At 31.8% G+C, this 27,178-nt stretch overlaps 1 protein-coding gene across 1 annotated transcript in view; it reads right to left on the reverse strand.

Annotated features, from left to right (window-relative positions):
* LOC142330727 (aminopeptidase Ey-like) overlaps nucleotides 1-27,178 on the reverse strand; it is a 122,318-nt gene that overhangs the window by 84,760 nt on the left and 10,380 nt on the right. Inside the window, exons 2-3 of the mRNA XM_075376173.1 lie at nucleotides 2,486-2,599; nucleotides 247-473 (exon numbers count right to left, since the gene is read on the reverse strand). The gene's annotated coding sequence lies outside the window, so the exon portion shown is untranslated. The remainder of the gene's footprint in view (nucleotides 1-246; nucleotides 474-2,485; nucleotides 2,600-27,178) is intronic.

Consider the following 27,178-nt stretch of genomic DNA (forward strand, 5'->3'; position numbering starts at 1 on the left):
CAAGGACCCTTTTATACCCTTGTCATCTTGTTCATACTTAGGGTTTTAATATCATTTGAAAGTCTTTTTTAGTTGACCTGTTTTAGACAATTTTTTTTTTGACAAGATCTGTCTTCTGGCTGTCGTTAGTGTTGTTATCTTGGTGTGAAAGAATTATTTTTTCTGTTGCGGAAAGAGGCTAATGAACATATTAGTCGATGCCCTTAAAACCTCAAAAATAATAATAATAACTAAATAATTACTTACTTCGTTGGATTTTCATCAGTGAAATCTCTATAAAATCCATGTCTGAATACTGAACCGATTCTTCCAAAATAATTAAAATAAAATAAATATACACCTTGTTCAAATAATTCATTATCATCGTTAATTATTAAATGATCACTTTCTTCTGTAACATTTCCTGTTCTTCCGGATTCTTTTACCGATTGAAATAACTTATTTACATCTGATAATAATGAATCTTTGGTCACCTGGAAGAAAATACGTATATAGCTATTAATTAAGGTTTATTGTTTTGAGTGACTTATGAAATATCCCTCTGTGATTATTTTTCCCTTACGAAAGATTTACATTTGTAGAGTGCCGAATCAGTTGTATTTTAAAGCTCGCGGTTCTTACAGTTTACACCATATCCCGGTCACACATCGGCACACGAGCCCAAATCTCTAGATATCATTGAATCAATCAGTCAACAACGATATTAAAAATAATCAGAAAATGGTAATAAATAATAGATTATAATGAATCAGAAACTGAATGTATTAATTATGAAGCCATTTTGTTAAAAAAAAAAACTTTATTATTAGTGTACGAAGTCTGTAAATAAAGTAACGAGACTAGTTTTTGTTTTGGGGGGGCAGCCAAAGTGACAACACTTTAAAGTTATTAGAAAAAATATGGTTACATGAACAGCTGATTTATATTAGGTATTAATATTTTTTGTGTATTGTTGCCACGTGAGACGTAAAAAAACTTTTTGTGAAACGAGTTTTTGTTGTGCGTTACAAAAATGAGTGATTCTAATTATGAGCAACGTTGTGCAATCAAGTTTGGTGTTAAACTCGGTGAGAATGCTACTGAAACTTTTTAAAAATTGAAAAAGGCGTATGGAGATGACGCTCTGTCACGAGCCCAAGTTTTTAGGTGGTTTAAAGGATTTTTAGATGGCCGGGAATCAGTTGCGGCTATCCACGCTCTGGAAGTCCGTTAACGTCAAAGCGTGTCATTGTCGAGCAAATCAGAGTCTTGACACAGTACTACCGGCGATTAACTGTCAGAATGACTGCAGAACAATTGAATTTGAATCGTACTACAGTCCATCACATTTTTGACAAACGAATTGGACATAAAAATTATGTGCAAAATTAGTCCCAAAAACCTCACTATTGAACAGAAAAACAAGAGGGTGGAAGTGTATTGCGATCTTCTAGGGTGAAATGAAACTGATCCTAATTTTCAAAAAAATTTATTACGGTTGATGAATCTTGAATATTTGAATACGACCCAGAAACAAAATTCCAGAATAAGGAGTGGCACACTTCAAACTCACCACGTCCCAAAAAAGCAAAAACAAGCAAATAAAAAATCAAAACCATGCTAATTTGTTTCTTAGATAGTAATGGCATTGTCCATAAAGAGTTTTTACCTACAGAACAGACTGTGAATCAATATATTTACCGAGTAATTCTTTAAAGCCTGCGGAAAAGAGTTGCCCGCGTGAGACCAGCCATCAAAGACAACTGGAAGCTGCATCATGACAATGCACCTTGTCACACTGCGCTCTCAATTAATGAGTTTTTAGCAAAGAAAAAGATTCCTGTAGTTCCGCAACCACCTTATTCACCTGAATTGAGTCCTTGCTACTTTTTCCTGTTCCCGACTTTAAAAAAACACCTCAAAGGACACCATTTTGGAACAACAGAAAACATTTAAAAAAATTTAACCAACCATCTGAAGGATATTCCGGTCTCTGAGTTCCAACACTACTGTGAAAAATGGGAAAACCGTTTGAAGCGTTACGAGGCTTCCCAAGGGAACTATTTCAAAGATGATAGAGTCCATGTATAATTGGATTGTAAATAAAAGGTTTTTCTGAACCAGTCTCATTACTTTATTTACAAACCTCGTATAGCTGAAATAATATAAATTGATCATTCGTTACTGTTACAAGAATCGATAAACATTAATAAGTTTTGCAATAAAATTTGTTTAGAATCAAATTTAAGGAAATCTATGTAACATTAAAGGAACATAAAGATAATTTTAAGAAATTTTACTTTTATTAAAAACAAAACAGTTTGAAACGTACAAAAAAATAATTTATTTTAATTTTAAACCGTGCCTATCATACATCCAGAAGTGTGTGACCACGCAGAAAATAACTTATTTATTTGAAATATGATAATACTCTGTAAAATGAACAATTAGGTAAATAAAAATAATAATTTTCAATAACGGTGTAAAAATATTAAATTTTACTTACCGTTTGAGTTAAAGGATGATTTGGTCCAACAAATACTGCTTCACGTAATTTTAAGTTTTCAAAATGTATCGTAATATTTTCAACAGGTCGTGTAACATTAACTTCTAGTAATACCTTTAAAATAATAATTTTATTATTATATATTTTGAAGAAATAATGAGCTATGCTAAAAGATTAGAAAAATAGAAAAAATTTAGTAGATACTTATTTCAATTAAACAATCAGTAACTGTTGAGAAATTAATAAAAATAAACATATATCATAAAATAAAAACAAAACTTAAAACAATTAATTTATAAAAAGAAGTAATAATAATATCAAAAATAATTAAAACAAAACCTAACGTAGGAGGAAGCCGCACAGACACATCTGAGATCTGAGCGGGCTGTGCTGCTTCAAGAGGTGGTCACTCATAACCCGGGTGGGGGTCTGACACAGATGATGGAAGACGTGATCAGGGCGACTTACTTCAGGCCCTTGGGGAAGGGGTCTCTGATGAGGCTCTTTTTCGACTGATTCAACGGAGTTGTCCGAAAAAAGCATTTTGTTCTTCTACAGATGACAGATACTGGGGAAAGTGGTGAGGCCTCTCAGGCGTCGCTACTGGACTTAACGGAGGGTGTTGGCCACCCTCAACATTCACCAGCCCTTCTTTGGACACCTTGGGTCGGGAAACTGATCGATGAAGGTAGTCTACAGATAGGACGAGTGGTGTCAATAATTCGAGCACCACTGTTTTATCTGATGAAGCGGTTGAAGTTGGACGGACCACTTAAGTTATTGTCATTGACTCTGCCAAGGGGGAAGACAGGATGGTTCACTGCCTTATGAAGGCCATTCCTGATGTGGTGATGGCGGATAGTAGGATGTGTTTTTGCGGGCCTGCTGGGCGGGTCGAAGCTACTTCCCCCGGTTGGTGACATATTTTGGCAGAAGGAGTGGCTGTAAATTCCAGATGTTCCTTGACGACAGGGAATCGGGTGAGCAGGTGCTGAAGAGTCGTCTTCCACGGAAAAGGCAGGTGAAGCCGCCTACAGCGACCGTTGTCGTGAAGGCGGCAATGAGCTTTTATGCGGACCTCCCCGCCGTAGTGCCCCCCCCCCCTCGAGCGGCTCCGTAGTGAGATTACAGAGAAGGTAGATGGTGTTACGGCGGTGTTGGGAGGTAAGGGAAGTAGGCGGGTCCATGTCCTTATTAAGGATGTGGATGCCTTAACCGCAGAAGAAGAGTTCATGAGAGATCTTCGTCGTGTTACCGGTGACTCTGTTACGATTGATGTGCTTTCGATGAGACCTTCCTACGAGGCCATTCAGATAGTGACGCTAGCTTTTCCACCCATCCTGGCGAATAGATTGCTACACGACGGCTGGGTGTGGATTGGATAGGTGGCCTGCAGAGTAATGCGCCGGTCGCTGGAAGAGCGGTGATTCCGTTGTTGGGTTACGGAGCACCGGGCGAAGCTGTATAATGGTCCTGACAGGATCGGCCAATATTTTAATTGTAAGGAGGTATGCCATATCAAAATGAATTGCCAGAAGGAAGCCCGCTGCACTTTCTGCAAAACCTCTGGCCACGCTTTGGGGAGGCTGAGGTTGCAGAAATGCACACCGGAAGTGAGGTATATTCTCTGTGGAGCATAGAATTATGGTGGCTCCGGCGCGGGATAGCCTCGTTCAGGAGGTGTGGAACGATCCGGTGTCTCATCACCGATGAGTGAACGGGGACTCCTGGCGGAGCCACATGGAGGGGATAAATAAGACCGTAGTTCCGATGGGGGATCCCTTCAGGAGTTTCCTATTAGAGGCAAAGTGGTGGGAATGTAAGACCGTAGTCCCGGTGGGGGATCTCTCTGAGATTTCCTCACTAGTGGCGAGGCGTAAAGACCGAAGTACCGGTGGGGGATCCCTTCGGAATCCCCTCATTTAAGGCATGGCGACTAATCGAAAGACCGGGTCCCGGCTACCTTTGTGGGACCTTGAATTCTGCCGAGGTTTGAGGCGGAATGTGGAGCAATATTTATACTTAATTGCGGGTTCAGATCTGGCGGGGAAGGGGTAAAAAGACCTAATATAAAATTTACAAAAAATAAAAATAACTTTTCGTCTATTTATTTTCTCTATATAAACTGATAATGACCGTTAAAAAAATTAACATTTTTCTTTCTAGTAAAATAATACTCGCATTTCTTCCAGGTAGATTATTCAATTATTCCACGTTTATGATTTAATTTAAAAAAGCATATTTTTACGTTATAAAATCTTATAATATTTAATGTATTCTTTTATTTGAGGTTTTTACCTTAATAAGGAATATATTTAATTCCTGTTATTTCATTATTCTAAGTGTATAAAAGAGAAAGTACATTCAACTTCAGGAAAAAGGAATATGACATAGATTTTAAATTCTTTTTCCAAAATAATAACTTCCCTGTAATTTCAATAGAATTACTAAAAACAAAGATCGATTGATATTATTTAATTGATATTATTGTCGCTGACGCTATTTTATTTAAATTTGAAATTTTTGGAAAAGATAAAAAATCGAGCTGTGATCATAATATGTGAATTTGCAAAATCTTAGCTAAAAAAAAAATTAATTATTCTTAAAAAAATAATGATTTTCACTTCTATAAAACCAAAATACAGTAGTTTTTTCGTGTAACTCAATACAATACTTCCTTCGGCTTACGAGAAAGGGACTTACTATGCTTTCATGTTATTTTTTTCAATTACTAATAAATTTTTAAAAATCGTGCGAAGCGGAAGCATCTTTACCTTTTTATCCGGATGGTCCAAGGTCCCAATCATGGTTTGAATTTTTTAAAACGCTACAAATTAATCTTTCATATATATTAAATTATTCCAAAAGTATAAATTATAGATGCTAGTCAAACACATAACTCATCATTCCATATTCAATTTATAAACATTAATTAATTAAAATGTGTTTGAATATTGTTATTAATTACTGAATGTATTTATTTATATCTTTATAAAGTAAATAATATTCTGAATAAAAAAAAAGCATCCATTGAAAATATAGAATAAATAAATGATTACGATTGTTCGAAATGTCTATATTTAAGTTAGCAGTCAAAAGTTATTATTATTATTCCTGCTTAGGAATTCACACAAACGAATGCCACTGTAATTATAATTATCATAAATTCAAAATATATTAACTTTTTGTATTACCGTACGTGTTAGAAAAGTACGAATGAAATCTATTTTTAATATTATATGGAATGTACTACAAACTGTTGGCCCGGAGGAGCATGAGGGCGTTTAGTATAAGTGTGCTTACCCAGACTAGTGCTCTTAAACATACAGCGGATTTACAGATACCATAAGTAAACTTTTTTCAATATAATGAAATATTACGAAGGTAAGTCAAAAAGTGAAAGGAAATTTTGATTTTCCTTCCAATCATATATATAGCAGTAGTGATTGTTCTGCTGTAACTCACAACCTCAATCAACAGTTCACTGAAAGTATTGTTTCATTGTTAGTTATATGTGATTGTGTTTAAAATGATTTGTATCTGTTTAAAATGAGTGCTCCCTTGTCTGACTGCACAAAAGAATGAATATGAGCATTGATACGTTTCCTCAGTTCAGAAGGGGTGAAACCAGCACAGATTATTGGTCGAATGCAACAGCAATATGGAGAGAGTTGTTTGAGTGAAAGCAAGATCTACGACTGGATTGATCGCTTTAAAAACGGTAGGATTTCTCTCTATAATAAACAGCGGCAAGGTACGCTTTCCACTTCAAAAACTAATGACAATATTGAAGCGTTTAAACAAATGATTCTCGGTAATCGACGAATTACAATTGATAACATTGCAAGTGAGTTGAATGTAAGCCATGGCTCAGCATTTTCAATCATCCATGATTCTTTAAACCTTCGAAAAGTCTGTGCTCGCAGGGTTCCACGTCGATTGACCAGCATCCACAAAAAGAATAGTTTGAAAATTTCCCAGAAGCTTTTGAAACGTTACGAAGATCAAGGAGACTCATTTCTTAAGCGAATAATAACCGTTGATAAGACATGGTTCTATCACTTTGAACTCGAAAGTAAGCGATAAAGTTTAGTATGGAAACATCCTTCATCTCCCAGAGCAAAAAAGTTCAAAACTCCGATGTCTGCAGGAAAGTTGATGATGACGATATTCTGGGATATGGAAGGTTCACTTTTGGTTTACTTCACACCTAAAAGTCAATCAGTACCAGCAGTAACAACTACTGTGAGCTACTGCGTTTACTGAAGCAAAAAATGAAATCTAAAAGTCGTCGTAAACTTTCTAAAGGCGTGATTTTGCTTCAGGATAACGCTCGACCTTATACGGTAAAAAAAAAAAAAACAGTCCTTTTCCTTCAAGATCTCGGTTTTGACCTGCAGGACCCCCTCCATACAGTCCGGACGTGGCTCCAAGTGATTTTCATATTTTTGGCCCATTAAAAGAAGTATTGCGAGGGAATCATTATCGATCTGATTAAGAGGCCATGGAAGCGCTGAAAAATGTTTTGCACACCAGACCGAAAACTTTCTTCCAGGAAGGAATTCAAAGCTAGTTAAAAGAAGAAGTGCATAGAAGTAGGAAGGGGTTATGTTGAAAAATAATGCATGTATCATTTATGTAAGTACAAATAAATATATTGATTTTTGATTTTTTATTTCACTTTACTTTTTGACTTGCTCTCGTAAGAGTGGTTTTTATTATTTTAACAGATACCGGTTACCAGCTTAGAATATTTAATATATTGTTTCTTTTCTTTAACAAAAAGGGTAGATATTATTTGATTTATTATTTTTTTTAATCTAATACGCTAAATAATCATATAAGACATTTAGTACTTTTTCGTTTTATGCCCCCCACTTTTTTCGCATTGTTTCACATAAAAATTACAAAATTGTATTTATAATAATATTGATGAATAAAACATTAGAGAAATTCCGTAGTAACCCTATAACTCAATAAAAATAACATTAAAGAAACTCACTAACATGCTGTTTTATACCGGTCATTTTAAACATTCTCCATATTAATATATTTTACATTTTAAAAATTTAAACATTATTGTTTATAAACATAATCCGACCAAACTTAATCTACACTCGATAACCTTAAAAGAACTACTAATTAATAGTGACTAATTAACTTGAAGAGTCAACAGAGCGCCTCATGACTCTGCAAGCCACCCATCCAATACGGACACGTCCGTATTGAATTTATTATTTAAATAATCAAAACATTACTATTAAATAAATAATAATAAATAAATAGAATTACTGTTAAATAAATTCAGTAATTATTGTAATTATTTATTACTTAAATAATCAAAACATTACTGTTAATTAGCTAGTTAGCGAGCAAAGCGAGCGTGGTTTAAGTTTGGTTAGATTATATTTATATTCGTCATCGCAATCAGCTGATTTCGAAGTCGAGAGTTCTAAGGTTCAAATCCTAGGAAAGACAGCTACTTTTATACATAATTGAATACTAGATTGTGGATACCGAAGTTCTTTGGTAGCTGGATTTCAATTAACCAGGCATCTCAGGAAAACCCATCGGGTTGGTCTAGTGGTGACGCGTCTTCCCAAATCAGCTAATTTAGAAGTCGAGAGTTCAGCGTTCAAGTCTTAGTAAAGGCAGTTACTTTTACACACATTTGAATATTAGATCGTGGTACCGGTGTTCTTTGGTGGTTGGGTTTCAATTAACCACACATCTCAGGAACGGTCGAACTGAGACTGTGTAATATTACATTTCATGTACACTCATACATATCATCCTCATTCATCCTCTAAAGCAGAGGTTCCCAAACTTATTTTTCTCATAGACCACTTTCAAAATTTTGCTGGTTCCGGTGGACCCCCTGCAGCTACATTTCTACCATATTTCCAGTCGACGGAAAATGTGAAGATTAGATCTAACTATGAAAATTTGCGTTACGGCTGAGTTCCACGAACTAACAGCTTCCGAAAAAAAGTGAGAATTGATTGGTTAATTTTTGAGCGGCGGCGCTTTGCAAGTTTCGACACGTTCGTTGTACTGAATATGGAATATGCAAGAATATGGAATATTCATGACTTCAAACTTACCTTTTTATGTGTTTTATTTCAATTAAGTTTTATCACTCTAAAAAAAATACCCATTATTTATGAATAAACAATCTTTGCTAAAAATAACAGTCACACTTATTGTTAAAAAATAGAAATAACCACTTATATCAACCTAAACAACTAAAATGTTTTAATGTAGAACGTATTATGCTTCATTTTCATTTTTAATAAATTACTGAACCTTTTAAAAACCCTTTTTATTAATTTATACAAAATTAAATTGACAGATTTTCTTTTGCAAAAATAATATTATTTAGTCAATGAATATTTAAAAAATTCTAATTAAAATATTGTAAAAACCCCTTAAGTTTTTGCATCCCGTTCAATATATATAAATAAATATCTGCTTAAATGATTTTCATTAGAGCCTATAGAATGTGATTTATTTCGTAGTTATATTTAGTATATTCACCTATTTATATTAATATTAAGTAATGTTTTATATTTAAAATAATTAATGGAGACTTTATACAAGATCCGTATTATAAAAAGAAACAGTTATTCTTAATAGTTATTGCAAGAATATAGCAAAGATAACGTTTAACTTAGGAGTTTGCACAGAATAAAAAAAAAGTCCAGTTCAATTATAACACAATCAAACCATCGTTCGCAGGTATTATTTTTATTTTTTTTTAATTACTCTTTCATATCTATAGACCTGCGCCCGTTACATATATCCACCCTTTTCTTTACTTTCCCGTCTAGATAGCGCTATAGCACTACTGAAACTCTGATGGGAAAGCATTTTAATCAGTCCAATTTTGGTATATGCGGTTTTCACCGGAAAACCGATGACGTGGAAATTTTCCGGATTTTAATGTTCGTATGTACGTGTGTTAAGTTTCGGCCTGTAAATCACCTTACATATCCAGAACTACTGAACCGATTTTAACGAAACTTTGTCAGATTTCTTCTATATACGAGAAATTGAAGCCATTAAATTTTCAACTTAAAAGGTCAAAGTTATGAGGCTGTACAGCAAGGTCACCCTCAATATCTCGAGATTTCGCCTAATTAAGATCGTATTTTTCTTAGGAACGATTAAAAAATAACAATATTTGCAAAAATAACTTTTGCTAAATCGCCCACTTCCACTCCAAAAAATCCTGTCGTCTTCTGCTACGTTGTGACGTCATAGGTAAGTGGTAGAATTAAATAAATGAATAATATTTAAAGTGTAAAAACGTAACTTGATCTGACTGAGTCACGAACTTGATCGCCCGGTCGATTCGGTATCTGATGCGTTAAGCCTTGCGGCTATACTAGTTTGTTGATCGTACAAGCGAAATTTGTTCTATGTAATTTTGAAATGACATTAGTTTAGTTAGTGCGGACCGTCGCCGCTAGTACTGCCACTCCCACGCAAATCATTGAATTAAATAAACGAAAAAATATTTTAAATAAAATGAAAAATATTTTAAATTAAGTTGTGAGTGTAAGCCGTACCTTAGAAACAACCATAGGTATTTTTCCCGTCACGCAACTTTTATATAAAACTTTTTATTTATTCATGATATAAATATAAAAAAACTTCAGTAAATTTTGGAAACGGGAAATATTTTCATGCTCCTGACGTTATAATGGCAGAGTAAATCCGTATTCAAAGATTCTAAACTGTCAGTAAAATGTTTGAGAATTAGAACTTAAATTCGTAAAAATAAACTTAAGTGAACACTATTGTTTTAAAGAACATTTTTTTATCATTCCCACATAAAATTCCGGCGTTTATCATAGGACATATTATTTAAATTACGGATACGTAAGTAAATGCAGGTTAATTGAACATATAAACCTCAGTCAATTTTACAAAAAACTTTTTATAACAGTCGAAATCAACATGGATTTACCAAGCAAAGGGCGTAATGAATCTCAAAAATAAAATTCGACATACCCGGATACAGGGGAAAAATTCGATAAATTTATTCAGAAAAAAAATGAATCTGTATATCATATGGTTATATTTGAGGAATTAATTCAAAAATCTCCTGTAATATCGATTTTATTGCTGTATAATTTTCTACAGGTATTTCCTTAAAATAGTATATTTGTTTAAATTTCGATGTAACATTTTACTCAGTTCGTATTTGATATATCAACTTCAAACTCTGCGAATATTTTAATCTTAAATGTGGCTAGTTCTCAACAAAATATTTTATTATTTCATCAAATGTAAATGTTTAAGTGTTTGTTTATTTACTCATTTTTTCATCTATGTAAATTCAAACATTAAAAATAATTTTTTTTAAATTTAGTCTTTCTAGATAAAAGAAAAATAATGCACAAGTAAGGAAAGAAGTTTTGATTATAATAAAAAGAAAATTACAAAGATGTATTGGTTAGGATGTAAGAAAACTTGAAAATAATTAATATTAACGTAAGATAAATATTTTGACTCCTTTTAAATCGTATATTTAGATTACAAACGAGACCAACAACATTTCATTTACAAAATAAAAAGGAAACGATCGTAAGCGGTGCATTTGGTAAAAATTTGATTAAATAAAATACATACAGTTCGAACTGAAAATTTCACCTTTTATGAAGTTGAAAGTAATACAGTTTCAAGGATTAAATCGAACCGAAGTTTCTGTTCACAAAAAAAATGCCCTGATTTTTATTTTTTTATTTTGTAATAAAAGCTTCTCTGGGGATTCCTTTATAAGTTTCTTCCGTGTAACATCAGCCGAAGTGATTTTTAAATAAAAATTTATATCATCACTTATATCGCCTAGACGATATGAAAATATTTGGTGTTTCTTTTCATCATCGTCACTTAATATATGATTATTATTAAACGGCAATAATCTATAGCCTGTTATTATTCTAATATTGAAAGAAAATAAGTTTTTTTTTGTATTTGAGATAAAAAGTTTTTATCAACATATAATAATATATATTCCCATATTTCAAACCGCCTTAGCTCACCCTCGATAGTAGTTAAAATTATTTCTTCTCTTAAACGGTTGTGGCCCATCTATTATTTAAATAAAAATAAATAAATTTAAAAAATCAAAGAGATTTCAAAAACGTATTAAAACGTAAGTAATAACACTAAATTATTTAATTTTTCTTCAAGTTTAAAAATTTTGAAATCGGGGCAAAAATTGATTGTTTTTTCGCCACTTCCCCTATACCAAGCTTACTGGTGGAATCTGATGAACTCCCATTGCGTTACAGGAGAAAATACAAGACCATCAAACACGCGATCAACTGCTCACGGCAAATGATCAGACACGCTCGCACTTTGCTACTTGAAGGAAGGACGTCCTTACCGCAGTCTTTCAGCCTCAGGCTGCTTCGCTATCTCCAAGAACTAGATCTGCCTGCCCGAAAGATCCTTGAAAAGGGAATAGGATGCGGCGCCCCTTGGATACGCGAGTCTCCAGAGATCGTATACTTACAATCTGGAAGTCGTAAACGGGACACAGGTTTCCAGTCTGTTAGAGACCAATTTAACAACATGGCCAAGACGTACAATGGGTACACTCTCATCTAGACAGACGCCTCTATCTCAGCTGACAGATGTGGCTGTTCTATTGTACTTCCTGACACCGAGATATTATATAAGTTTAATGCCTGTTCTTCTGTGTTCTTTTGCGAGGCCTGTGCAATTTACTCCGCCTTGAAAGTTATCAAAACCCGTTGTGATGACAGCTTCCTAGTAATTACCGACTCTAGGAGTGTACTTGAGAGCTTGAGCTGAAGATGTTCTGAATCTGTTATCCAGATTATTCATGATATCCTTTCAAGGATAAATAAGACTGTGGTACTGATATGGGTCCCTGGCCGTTGTCAGTGAACGAACGGGTCGGTGAGGCTGCCAAGCGAGCTGCAATAAATGGCATCCGAATATAATCGACATGTGAGAGAGACTTCATGAGATCAGTCCGTGTAAAATTGCGGGCTTAGTGGAATAGAATCTGTCTGCTGAGACCTCCCACGGCATTACACAACATCCGAGAGAATGTGCTCGAGAAACCTTCATCCCCGAGCAACAGAAGAGACCAAGTCATCCTAACTCGGCCAAGGATTGGACACACCGAGCTTACCCACGCTTACCTACTTGGCTCTCTTCATTATATCTGAGAGGCTTGCAAGGTTAAAAGGTCTGTTACAGTAAAATCTGCTACAGTAAAATCTTGACAAAACCATTGTCAAACCATCCGACAAAACTTTGGAACCATCCGACAAAACTTAGACCTGGGTTTGGATATGAAATTTCTATTAAACCAGAACGAAGGTATAAAATGTCTGTGCGGTTCCTCTCCTACAGTGGAATGAAGAATACGATTTAGTGATTTTTGTCTGATTTATGTACTTTATTTTATATTTATTGTTGTCACTTGTCTATGTTTGTTATTTATTGTTCCTATTTCTTTATTGTTTATTTTTTCTTTATGATTTTTCTTGTTTTATATAATACTATATGATAGTATAGTCGTTATAGTCGCTATTGACTATAATTGTTTAATTCGGCATTAAATTCAAATAGTTTACTGAAAAAATGAATATTTTTCCCCGTTTTTTTATGGCATGAATTGTCTAATAAAATTCATGTTTTATTTGAATTCAAAGTAGTGTTTTGGACTATTACAGATAAGCGTCTTATCTGCTGATCGACGATGATAACTAAGTACTACTTATCAATTTAAATAACATTTCAATAAGTAATTAACAATAAAAAAAAACTATTTTTTCTATTAAAAAAATAAACTTTTAATAAAAACTTAACATAAATTAAATTAATGAACTATGCTAAACTATTATTGAAATAATATCAGAAAGAATAAATGCTCGAGAAATGTTTACAAAAATATTAAATCTACAACTAGACGCGCATTCGACTGTTTAACAATCGTCCCATCTGAATGTTAAAAATCAGGTGGGTGGATAAAGTGACAAATGAAGAGGTGTTGCGGCAAACTGATGACGAAAGAAGCATTTGGAAAAATATAGTTAAAAGAAGGAACAGACTAATAGGCCACATATTAAGGCATCCTGGAATAGTCGCTTTAATATTGCAGGGACAGGTAGAAGGAAAAAATTGTGTAGGCAGACCACGTTTGGAATATGTAAAACAAATTGTTAGGGATGTAGGATGTTGGGGGTATACCGAAATGAAACGACTGGGACTAGAAGGAAATCAGGGAGAGCTGCATCAAACCAGTCAAATGACTGAAGACAAAAAAAAGTAATCGTCCATCAATAAACATATAAATATTTAATGTACTAATTAAAATTTATTTACTGTAAAGAATTCTTAAGCATTTCTTTTCGATTTATTTTAAAAACTAATAACTAGGCTTAAAAAAAAACTATAAAAATTGTTTAAACTCGTCGTTACTCATATTACTCGTCAAGTAAATAAGTTTTTTTATCTTTATTAACTTTTCTTTTCACATTTCTTTATCCTAAATTAAAAAAACTTATTTTCTACGGTGGTCATTTAATTAATATAAATGTAATTAAATACTCAATCTCCCTCGCGTGCTCCTAAAGACACACTGCAACGTCTTTGACAAATTTTCTTGATGATATTTAACCCAAGTTTAAACCAATTATGATAAATTTTTATGAAGTTTCATAAAAATAAGACAGACCTATCTGATTTTTACAAAAAAAAATCTTTTATTGCATATATTTCACCGTTATCGGTCAAGTGTATGCAAAGAAGAATAGATAGCAGGTTGACAGACTGATAACTGGGTAAGAACATTAACATTCACTTTTAAATTAAACTAACAGATATTAGTTGTAGAATGCACTAATGGGCTTCCACAGACGTGTCTCTGATAGGCTAATGTGGATATTTATTTTTAATAGTATACGGAAGTAGGTTAATCTATTTGATAATTTTAAATGCATATATGTAAGTATGTTTGTAGCACTAAATAGAGAAATACTGTCCCAGTTTTCACGAATTGTTTTTTTAAGACTTCAACGTGACTTTATGAATAAAGTTTGTGCTATCGATTAAAAGTAACAAAAGATGTAGGCCCTTTTATAGCTTTCTTATTAGGGCAGGCCTAATAAATTTATTTAGGTAGGTAGCTTTCTTATGAAATAAGAAAGCTACATATTGTAACGGGTACCTTGATTTGACTTCCGGAAAATTTCGACATATCTTCGCGTTTCACATCCACCAGACCCCAAAACCACCGTCAGTTCAAAATATATATATATATATATTTCACTTTCTTGTGGACACGATGACTGCCGTAAAACATTGATAATATTGATAAAAATATTGATATTGTAAATTGAACTGCACTAAAAGTTATAAAAGATATTCCCTAATTTTTTTTAATTTTAGCTTTTGGAAATCGGTGCCAAATTTAACGATTTACCTTAAAATTGTTGTTAAGATCAAAATTAGTAATGTAAATTTTTCATTATATTATCTTTACTGCTTATAGTAGTTACAGTTTCTACTTAACAGAAATTTAAAGTATCAGTACAATAAGTTTTGACAACGGATTGGTTCCGAAACGCGTCAAAAAGTAACATAAAAATGAAGCTAAGAAAGGTAAAAGCGCCACTAAACATAGAGAATTACCTTAATTTTGAATTTACTTCAAACATTTTAAGAACAATTAAAGAAGTTTTAATTTAATTTATTTTTAATTCCAAATATAGGTAAATCTAAAAAACTTTACTTATACTAAAACGTAAATATGAAAAACCTCCGTATTAAAAAAAATTAAAAAAATAAATGGAGAGAAACTGTATACTAAGGTGAAATACGTTAAAATTTGTATCAAGATCATGTTGAGAGATAAACTAGATGTGGCAGTATGTATTTAGATATTCAGGTTTAGTTAATTTGGTGAAAGAGGGACGAACTCTAAAGGAAGACGAAGATTGGAGTAGGTGAAACAGGTAATTGAGAATTCTAGAATATAGTAAGAATGCTAATGTTAAATAATCCCTTTCGGCACGCCGGAAGGAGGAGGTAGATTTCACCGGTGCAAAGTAAGGAATAAAAAATATTTCCACCTTAAAGTTAAGAAAAACTTCAAATTTACTCAATACAACAATGGTTGCATGTGAAAAAAGTTTCACATGTTTAGCATACGACAAGCCCCATCTTCTTACAATTCCAACAAGATTTTTTCTGGCATTCCTTGCCGTAAAGGTTGGTCATATTAAAAATTGTTGCAGACAAACGTTTTAGATAATGTTTAGAGTACTAACGATCACTTTAAACCGATTCGATACTATGCGTATCGAGGGAAGTATAATACTTTTTGTCTTCGAAACTCCATTTTTTCATCCCCCTAGGCCAATGGCTGGTGATATCAAAAAACTTTACTTAGATAAGTTTTAGGCCCTTATCCAAAAAATAGTAGGAACTTTAAACGGTTCCGATGTTTTACTTAATAGGAAAGTTGTAGCGATATTTTGTTTTTTCGAAAAAGCCCTCCTATTTCCACCCCCATGGTCCGATTTTGCCCATTAATGAACTCGGCTGAGATTTTGGGTTGTTATATTTTATGTATCAATTTGAAAGTGATTGGCGGAAAATTACGGCAGTTATCGTGTCTACAAGAAAGTGAAATATATATATAAACTTTTGAACTGACGGTGGTTTTGAGATCTGGGGGATGTGAAACGCGAAGACATGTCGAAATTTTCCGGAAGTCCGATAATGTTACCCATTGCAAGAGGTAGCTTTGTTATGAAATCTACCTAAAAATAGCCCGGAACAAACAGGAATGGAGAATAATACTAATCGGTCAAATAACTTATGACAAAAAAAATTATTTTTTAAAAAGCTTTTATTTAACTAATATTAACATTAATAAAAAAAGGAAACAAATTAGAAAAACCCTCTAAAAAGTAAAAAATAAGAATTAAATCAAATTGAGAATTTTAAACAAAAAAAATATAATATATTAACAAGTATAAAAATGTACTGAAAAGTAAAAAATAAATTATATAAATATCTAATAAATAACCAATAAATAAATGTAATAATTATTAAATTTTAAAATTAAAAGTAATGAAAATATTTAGTTAAATAAAAGCGTGGCGCAGTTTTTTTATAATTTATTTAAAACAATACAACATTTATTTTTACAATTAATCTTCATTTTCATTTTCAATAACGCCGCGAGGAGTCGGAAAGGTCTGCTGGAACCTCTCCAGTTGAGACTGACTAGCTGCAAGTAACAATCTGGGAAAATGCACCCACTCGCTTTCTTTGTACGTGTTCTCACATAGTTGACGTTCATCTTCGAATTCTGCTTGTAATCTAAGCCAAATTGAACGCACTCTTTCCGCTAAAAGTTTCATTTTAATTAATTATGAATTTTTATTTAATGAATTTATAATTACGATTACAATTATAATAATTAATAATTTTTCAGATTATCGTCAAAATGTAATAACATTTTGCAAGATTTCTAAATTTATTTTTTTATTTTTAATCTTATTAACCCTTAAAGGTCATCTCGGTGCAAATTTTAACCATCAAACAATTAAAACTTGAGTTATTTTATTACAGATAAATAAATTATATACATATTCTAAACAACCTCATTAAACAAAAAATATATTTTAAAATACAGCAAATGTCTATAAATACTTATTCGAAAACATTGTTATAAAAACTGCTCCACCATTTTATTTAACTAAATATTTTTATTACTTTTAATTTTAAAATTTAATAATTGTTACATTTATTTATTGGTTATTTATTAGATATTTATATAATCTATTTTTTACTTTTCAGTGCATTTTTATATTTGTTAATATATTATATTTTTTTTTGTTTAAAATTCTCAATTTGATGTAATTCTTTTTTACTTTTTAGAGGGTTTTTTAATTTGTTTCCTTTTTTTATTAATATTAATATTAGTTAAATAAAAGCTTTTTTAAAAAATAATTTTTTATATGTAATCAAATAAATTTTTGTAATTTTTTTGTATTTTTTTAAGACAAAAAAAGTAAAAATATTTATTTTTACACATCGAAGTTACATAAGTGTACCAATTTTCAATCATTTTCATACGATAGTTCATGAGAAATGAACATTTTCAACTAAATGCATGAATTTAGCGTAGTGGGAGCGCGTGGGGGCGTGGGAGTGGTTCATATCAAATTCCGACCCCGTAGTGCTGTATTTTCATCGAAGTTGCATACGTGTACCAAATTTCATTGACTTTCATACGATAGATCAAAAGATATAGCAGTTGCAAGATTTGATTATTCCTAAAGCGAGTTAAATAAAAGCTTTTAAAAATGTTTTTTTTTCCTCATCATATTAATTAAAAAGTTTTTTTTACTCTTTCAATAAATTTTTTAAAGCGATTCTATTTACAACCGGTCTTACAAAGATCTACATGTACACACTTCAGTAAAAAAAATGTCAATAATCGTAAAATCTTTTGGATGAAAAGAATTGAAAATTTTATGAATTTTTTAATGAAACATATTTCAGTTAGATAAAAAAAACTGTTTCCCAAGAAAAAGGTATAGATAAACGAAACATTTTTGGAATGGTGTATAATCTCAGTTTTAATCAAATCTAAAAAGATATCATCTATGAGGTTCGTTAAAAACAGATAAGCCGTTTACAAAATATTTAGACAGACTTTTTTAAATAGAAATACGTGTATGTAATATATATATTATATACGTATTTTTAAGCTATGTAAATAATAATTGTAATATTATTAACAATTGTGTTTTATTATTTAATTTGATAAATTTGTCATCTTTTGTATGCTAAAAATTTCAACCCTAATTTCATCTTCATTTTAATAATAACTAATTTATTATATATATTTTTTTTCATTATTGGTTTAATAAATTTAAGGTTGTTAATGAAGTAATAAAAAAAACTTATTTTTAAAATTAAAATATTTATATAAACGACAATAATAAACTTTCATTTTTTTTTAAATTAATATACTATATTATTTATTAGCAAACCATATAAAGAAGATAAAAAATAAGAAAGACATTATACAAAAAATAAAAATACAGGCATTACATTTCGCCAAAAACCTTCAACTTTTTCAACTGTAGACACATTTGTGTGTCTGTTGACACAATGTGTGTGTGTGTGTGTGTGTGTTTGTGTACACTTAAAAAAGCCGTTTTATCAGTTTAGTTTTTTATATTTTACATAATTTCATTTTTTTAACGATTGGTAACGTATAGAAAAACAAAAAAAGCAATAAAAAAGTTTGCTTAAGACGAATATACTGTAAATTCTACCTAGATTTACATTTTTTATAAATAAAAAATATCCAAATAAAATCATTTTAAATGCATTTACATATAAATACACCAGTGTACACAGCCCGGGAACCTCACCGTACACATTAAGACAACCCTCATAATTAAATATTTCTCCCAATACTAAATTACTAATCAGAATAAATTCCTATTATAGTACAGAAATAAAAAGAGCGCCATTTAAGTATCCGAAATGACAATTTAAATACTAGTTTTTCATTACCGATAAAATTAATTTATACCTTCATTAAAACTTAAAAAAGCACCATTGAAATATTTATTTTAACTAAATAATAATATAATCATATAAGAAAAACAATTTAAAAAATTATTAATAGAATAAAAGATTTTAAGATTCTTTTTAACGGATGAGTAATGACGAGTAAAAACATTACTTAATACTATTTCTTTTCTTTAAATAATTAAAAAAAAACAAAAAAAAACATTCTGACATCTCCATTAAAAACAAAACGTGGTCCAAGAAGAAGATTAATACGAATTGTATAACGCATAGGTAAAACGTGCGTGCTAAGTCTTTGAATTTTATTATTCGATGAAACAACCAACTGCGGCACAATATTAATAAGAACAAACAACACGATAGAAGTCCTCATCCTCCCGGCTAAACAAACACACTGAAGCGAAGCAATAAAAAGAACCGTTAGTGGCTATACCAAAAGAACGTGTGTACCACAAAGATATCCTTTTACTAACACCGATATTCTCGTAGGTCGAGTCTACCTTCTTTAATGAAGTGGAGGGGTTTTAGGAATTATTTATACAAAGTTATAATGCATTTTACCTTATGTGAATAACCGGAGTTCCTCTTATTAACAGTAATTTTAATTTCACCCGATCGATTAATATACAGTAACTAATATACTATCCTGATTTCCCTCATCTAAAACAGTTTTTTTTTTTTTTTGAGGAGAAGGTAGAGACAATTTTATTTAAAAGCGTTTATATTTTTGTAACAGTTAGAAAGAAACATAACTGTAATATACAAACAAAAGGTAATACCAAATATATTAAGGAACATATTAAACGTAATATAATAAAAATAATATTTTTCTTTTATCGTATTCCTTATTTAATCTTCTTTACCTTCTATATTTTTTCTTTTAACCGACGGATGAAGCCGTTACTTGATTGATAAAAATCCATCATAACAAAAAGAAAATAAACAAAATGTTATTTGACGTTCACATTTATTTAAAAAAGTTCCTTTTGGCTCGCCGGAAGGCGGAGGTAGATTTCACCGGTGATAAGTAGGGGATAATAAAAATTTCCACCTTAAAGTTAAGAAAAACTTCAAATTTACTCAATACGACAATGGTTGCATGTGAAAAAAGTTTCACATGTTTAGCATACGACACGGGCCCCATCTTACAATTTCAGCAACATTTTAGTCGTCCCTTGCCGTAAGGATTAGTCATATTAAAAATTGTTTCAGACAAAAGTTTTAGGTAATGTTTAGAGGATTATGACCACCTTAAAATGATTCGATATGTGCCTATTAAGGTAGGTATGGTTTTATTTTGTCTTCGAAACCCCATTTTTTCCATCCCTTTGGCCAATGGTTGGTTGTATCAAAGAACTTTACTTTGATACGTTTTAGGCCCTTATCCAAAGAGTAGTAGGATTTTTACATCCTACTAGTGAGTTTACTTACTTTATTTTGTTTCTGGAAATATTATGAAGTTAAACAATTATAATCTTTATCACATTACCACATCGCCTATTCTCAAAGCATTTGGACGAGGTAAGCAGGAAGGCGGAGCGTTTCATAAGTAAACTCACCACACTAATGAAGAGAAAAAGTAAATTAATAGAAACTAGACAGTATTATATAATATAAATACAGTATTATAAAAATGACTATTACCGTCCAATTGTAAAAGAAATTTTTGCAAAGTTTTCAAAAACTTTCTTTTAACTTTTAATGGTTTTTTTTTTGTTTCTGGTAATAAGTTAACAACTTTTGGTGCCTTAATGTGTAAAACATTTTGAAAATTGTCAATTTAGGTTTAGGTTTAGGGACTTAAGATGAAAATTATTATTAAAAAGTTATTACAATATCTAACGTCATTACATGTACATTTATCACAATTCGACCAATCGATAGCGTGTGAGTATGTGTATACTGTATGGGTGAAGTGAAATGTAGAAGCTGTGTTAAATAAAAACTTAAACTTGTTTTAATTAAAGGTGAAAAAGTTTACACTCAAACTATTTTATAACATATATTTTTTAATTTACAAAAACTTTAATTCATCGTAATGCCATTGGATGTACAATATTTTTGGTTAATCCTTGAGGAGTCTAAACGAACAAATTCGATGGTTTTCCAACTCTGGAACACGCAACATAAAATTGGCCGTGAGAAAAACACGGATTTTCTAAATCTAAGCCACAAATTGTCATTGTTTGGCCTTGTGACTTTATAGTCATACCAAATGCCAAGCGGATTGGAAATTGCAAACGTTTGAATGGTATAGGTGAATCTGAAGGAATCATTGGGATCCGTGGTAGAAGTACAACTTCACCTTGGAATTTTCCACTCAAAATAGTGGCTTCAAGAATGTTGCCCGTGATTTTTTTTTATAACTAATCGCGTGCCATTACACAATTTCAGGGCATTTAAATATCGAAGCAAAATTATAGGTGAGCGTTATTACTTTCATCAAACGTAATTCTATAAAAAAAAAACTCGTATTTCATAAATATACATGTTCCTGAATTGTAATATTCTTAGAGAAAGAAATAGAGATTTAATGTGTTCTAATCAGCTTTTATTTACTATAAGTCGAACAAATAATTTTTTTTAGTTTAACAAGTAGTTTGAGTGGTTAAACCGACTCTACGGTTTAACGTTGAATTAACTAAAGCAAAGTTTATCTTCCTTAGTACTTCTACATTACACATCGGCTTGGATCATATAAAACATTCCTGAATATCTAACTAATTTAAGTAATTCTTAATATAAGTTGTATGACTTTACCAGCTAAAACTGGGGTCTACAAGTAAGCCCAGGTATTTTATTTCATTTACATTGCTATATTGGGACATACGCATTGTATGATATTATTACAAGACGCCTGATGGTATTTTAAAGGAGTCAAAAAACTGAAGTTTTTTTATGTTGAAAAGAACGTATTTGGTTTTAGGGCTGATCGCCATGCAATTGTTGGTAAACCATAACTTAAGTAAATTAATGTCATCCTGCTAGTGGAATTTTAATTCTGGAAGAAGTTTTGCTCAGGCTATTTGCAAAGGCTATACTTCCTTTGAAAAGACATAAGTCATTTATATACACTAAAAAACAAGGGGCCATTTAGTACCGAGTCCTGAGGGATACCGTACATTATTTTTCACTTATCACTGATTTCTCTTCCTATTTTAGTACACCGAGTCCGATCTGATACGTATGAACAGAACCACTGATATGGTGTACCTCTAAGAGTCGATCTAGTAAAATATAATGGTCAATCAAAAGGCTTTCATTACATCTACAAAAAGACCGACACAAAAATCATCATCATATACTTGTGACAAATACAATAGAGAATCCATCCTCTGAATTCAGTTTACTTCAGAAACCAATTTATTTTTTGCTAAAAAAGCATTCTTTATTAAAAAAAAATTAACTGATCTGACTTTTTATAATTAATCTTAACTTAAAACTAATTATTGTAATTATATAATAATTAATTAGTACTGCTCGTAAAATTTTATAAACCATACATACATGGATGCTAGTAGTTCTACCTGAAGTAGTGTTGGCACTGATAATCCTGCGGTAGGTAGAAAGAAGCCGGTCGCCGGTCCGGAATCTATCCTTATCCTTCGTGTCAATTGAGGTCGTTACGGTAAGAAATATAATTATAATACAGTTTGATCAACGTTGTTTATAAAAGGATTTGCTGGGTTTTCTTTGCTAAATAGATGCAAATAGGTCAATCGACCTAGGTGAAGATTTATTTCGAATCCAATACCGCATTATTTAATTAAATTCAATCTTAAATATGAGGATCGTTCAGTAATTAATAACAAAAAACAAACAAGTGTAGAATAATTATTTATTTGATGACAAAAAATATTTTTTAACATAATCCCCGGCTACATTTAGGAACTTATCTCATCTTTCTATTAGCTTTTTTATTCTAGTCGTACAAAATTGTTCGCATCGATTTCTTTTCTTTTTTTTTGGGCGCTCAACAAAGATTCGTTATTAGCGCCTGGAAGCGATATTTTTTATAATAAATTAGTTCAACAATACCGGCGCTAAATATCACGGACATATAAAGTAAATAAAAGTGATGATATAAAGCAAATAAAATTAACAATCACAACGCGCAGTATCACAAGCAGAATAGTAAAAATCTAAAACGCATTATAAAATACGAAAAAAAACACGTTACAGTAATTATTAAATATTTGAAAACAGACGCACGGGTTTATGAAATAACAAAACATTCTACAATATCGTTATATTGTTTCCTAAAATAATTCGGATCTTAGCCCCTAATTTAAATTTCCTACGCGATGCCGCTTAACAGACACAAGTATGTGGTATACTGTCAGATGGCAGTCGCAGCGAACACAAATGGGTGCATCGGTCTGAGTCACGAGATGTACACGAGCGAATTTAATTCGCCCTCTTTACTCTTTCATGAAGAGCTCCGCTGCTTCCAAGTGTTCTTAACTGGGAGAAGTTTATCGTTGATGGTAGCATTCCATTCCCTTCGCCACTCATCATGAACCACTCTATACAGAAAATAGACGTCCGAATCAACGCGATTAGTGAAAACACGCTGCAAAGGAAACGGGCTTTTAACATCCGAGAGTGAATTTAGCCGGTTTTACTGGTTCAGAAATTAAAAATTTAATCTCAGCAAATGCTCTTCCACGGTACACGTTTCACGATCGGAGCCGACATTTTGAAATAAAAAAGAGGTTTTAATGATGGACATTTTTTTCAATTGGCTGATATCTTCTATGCCAGGGGTACCAAGTTGAACGTGAAATAATTTCAGTTAATTCTATTAAACAGTTTTTCCGCTGTCGCCATTTACGTTTAATTATTTAGCTACTCTCGTAATTTAAGTTACGGACTAAATAAATTACAAAAATAAAAATAATTTAATTAACATTAAACGCATAAATAAATGCCAAAGTTGATTATTACGTAAATTGAGATAAAAGTGGTGATGGATCGCTGGTCCAAAGTGAAGGATCAAGGAATATTAACACGAACATACGCTACACGCACATACTAAAAAGTCCTGTTTTTTTTAAATGTGGAAAAGAAGAAGAAAACGTAAAATTTACAACACGACTGCAATAAATATTTCTTGCTACCTACGATTCTGTTGCGGTACATTATCTTCTCCGGTGTAATATTAGCGTAGCTACTTCAGACACCTTAGTTAGACCAACTGCGCATCTATATGTTTACACTTTCTAAACTTCGACAAGTAATACTTATTAGGTGATGACAAAGCTAGGTGAAGAACCGCTTTCCGTAAGGCAATTTTGATAAAAAGTAATCTATAATTTCTCATAATTTTTTTTTTTGGGGGGGGGAGGCGAAAAACGTTTTCGCGTTATCATCGCCCGGGTTAAAATAATAACAAGAGGTTCTTCTCGGATATTAAAATATTAGCAAAATATGGTTAAAGCTATGATAAAAACTAAGATAATAATAGGAATAAGATTGAAACATTAAAAGAAACGCAACGATTAGGATAATACATAAAACGTGAAAAACAAAATAATAAAAAAATTTTGACGGGATGAATCTTATTAAGTATATTAATTCCTTTTATTAGTTAGTAATAATACCCGATCTAGTATTTTCTTGTCATCCCCTAAAAAAGCGCCGTATGTCTCTCGGCAATTTAAATTTGTGACGTAAGGCCTTATTGCAGATGCAGTCCACAAGGATTGGTGCACAGTCAAGCGACTGCAAAAATCCGTCCATTAATTAAATAAAACAAATAAAATGTATAACCGCCACAAAACAGTTGATAACCCGCCAGATAAAATATAAAGACACAGCAACAAGAGACATTCGTCCAGGTTCTGCAGTTAGTAGGGGAAAACAAACTCCCGCTATCCTTGTGTTTCGTTCCGTTGTTCTGCAGATCAATACTTGGTCATTCAACAGGATGACCGTCTTTTAGATGTTTTTTATGAAGCTACTAAAAACTATAACGTAGACTGGTCAAAATTTATTGCAATATGTAGTAACGGTGCAAAGATGATAACAGGAAAGAACAGTGGAATTCTCAAAAATATAAAAGATTGTCTTATACGAAGGGCGGAATGGATGCTCTGCTGCCTTCACAGATATGCTCTTGCCACAAAAAGTATGCCGAAAAATCCCAAACAAATTCTTTTTAAGGCTGTAAAAGTGATTAACTTTATTAAAAGTCAACCAGTACAAAATAGGTTGTTTGCTAAACTATACAATGAAGTGGGCTAAAAGAAAAAATCTCTTCTTTTCCATACAGAAGTCAGATGGTTATCGCAGAAGTGTTAACCCGGTTATTGGAATTTCGAGATGAATTAATAATATTTTTCCAGGATAAATAAAAGCAATTCTCAATGTTTTTACGGAATAATGAGTATATATATATATTGCTGTTGGCTTACTTAGCTGAAGTATTTTCGCATTTAAACGACTAGAATGTGAATATACAAGGATATGTTAAGAACAATTTATTAATGACAAAGTTCATGCTTTCTGTTTTCATTAAGAATATCTGGGTTATTTGCCTTAAAGCAAAAGTTTTGATATGTTTCCACAAACTTCCAAATATATATTGAGAAAAATTTAGATGAAGAAGACACTTTTATTCACCACAGTTTGGATAGCATGAAAATGCATTTGCGTGAGCTAAAAATTCAGTTTTTCCGAGTATTTTCCAGAAAATAAAAATGATTTCTCAAAGAGACGGAATCCTTAGTGAAAACGTTATTGCAGCGGATAAGTTATCGATTAAGATTCGCGACCAGCTAATCAAAATGTCTGCCGATAAAACGTTACAACAACAATTTACATCTGAAGATTTAGATACGTTTTGGTTTACTCGATGAAGTGAATACGGAAATTTATTCATAGAAACGTTGAAAATATTAATTAATTTTGCTACGTCTTATCTCTGTGAATAAGGTTTTTGATCTACGGCTAAAAACTAAATATAGGAACCGTCTTTTATCGCTTGAAAATAATTTGCTTTTATGTGTTTTTAACATAGATCCACGTATGGGGAAACTTTTAAATAAAAAAAAAAAACGCAACTATCTCATTCATTTATTTTCTGTACGAACTCTGTCGGTAAAACCTTCTGGACATTTTTAGCAATTATTATGCCTCGTTCTTGGACTTCTGATGTTCGAAAATATTCCAGTACTCACTCGAATTTTAGACGGTCGTATTTTAGGGAAACAGTGAATTTTAAAAAGATTTTACTTTATAATTTGTTTAGCGTACTTATAGTTTAAAAAACCTGTAAACAAAATTAGTTTGATTTTACACTATTTATAGACATGATTCCTTTTCCTGTCTAATAGAAGATTATAATAAATAAATACTCGGGCAACGCCATGTAATCAGCTAGTCCGAAATAAAATTTATACATGCGGTAGAATACAAAGGATATCTCTCTTACTAAAGTTACAGAGTCGTTCATGCTTTACCGTTAGATGTTAAGGTTACAAGAATTCTCAGCCGATTGCTCTCATTTCTTTCGTGTAGTATTTTAAATCTCTGATTCTCAAGGCGCTCCATTCTGACAATTAAGTTGTGCCTAATTATTATTATTATTAATAATTGTTTGAACGGATGTAAAAACAGCCTTTACCCTTTTTTTAAGTGTTTATTTTAATTTTGAACAGTGCATCATGTTTCTATAAACATAAAATACTGGGTGTGTGTGTGTGTGTGTATGTATATATATGTGTGTGTGTGTACACATATTTATAGAAGGGTACGGGATATCTGTGTATAATTTTCGGAATAGAGTTGGAACCGGCTTTCCAAGCTGGAAGTAGAGTGTTAAGCTTCTTAAGAGATTGATATTTACAAATATTTTTAAACCTATATCTTAGTTTTTCTTCTTTTTTTAAATCAAGATCTTCATCACATTCACTTCAACGGTAAAACAACAACTAAATCTTCTACACGGACTGGCCAAAAAGGCAGCCTTCAAATTTCCATAGAAAAGAGTATGTGATAAATATTAGGAATACACTAAAACTGTTACGGACAGGGCTCGCAAGAATTAAGAAGAGGAGCAAATTTAGGTACATGTGTGAA

Source organism: Lycorma delicatula, chromosome 9 (assembly GCF_047948215.1).
Source record: "Lycorma delicatula isolate Av1 chromosome 9, ASM4794821v1, whole genome shotgun sequence".
In the NCBI taxonomy this organism is placed as follows: Eukaryota; Metazoa; Arthropoda; class Insecta; order Hemiptera; family Fulgoridae; genus Lycorma; species Lycorma delicatula.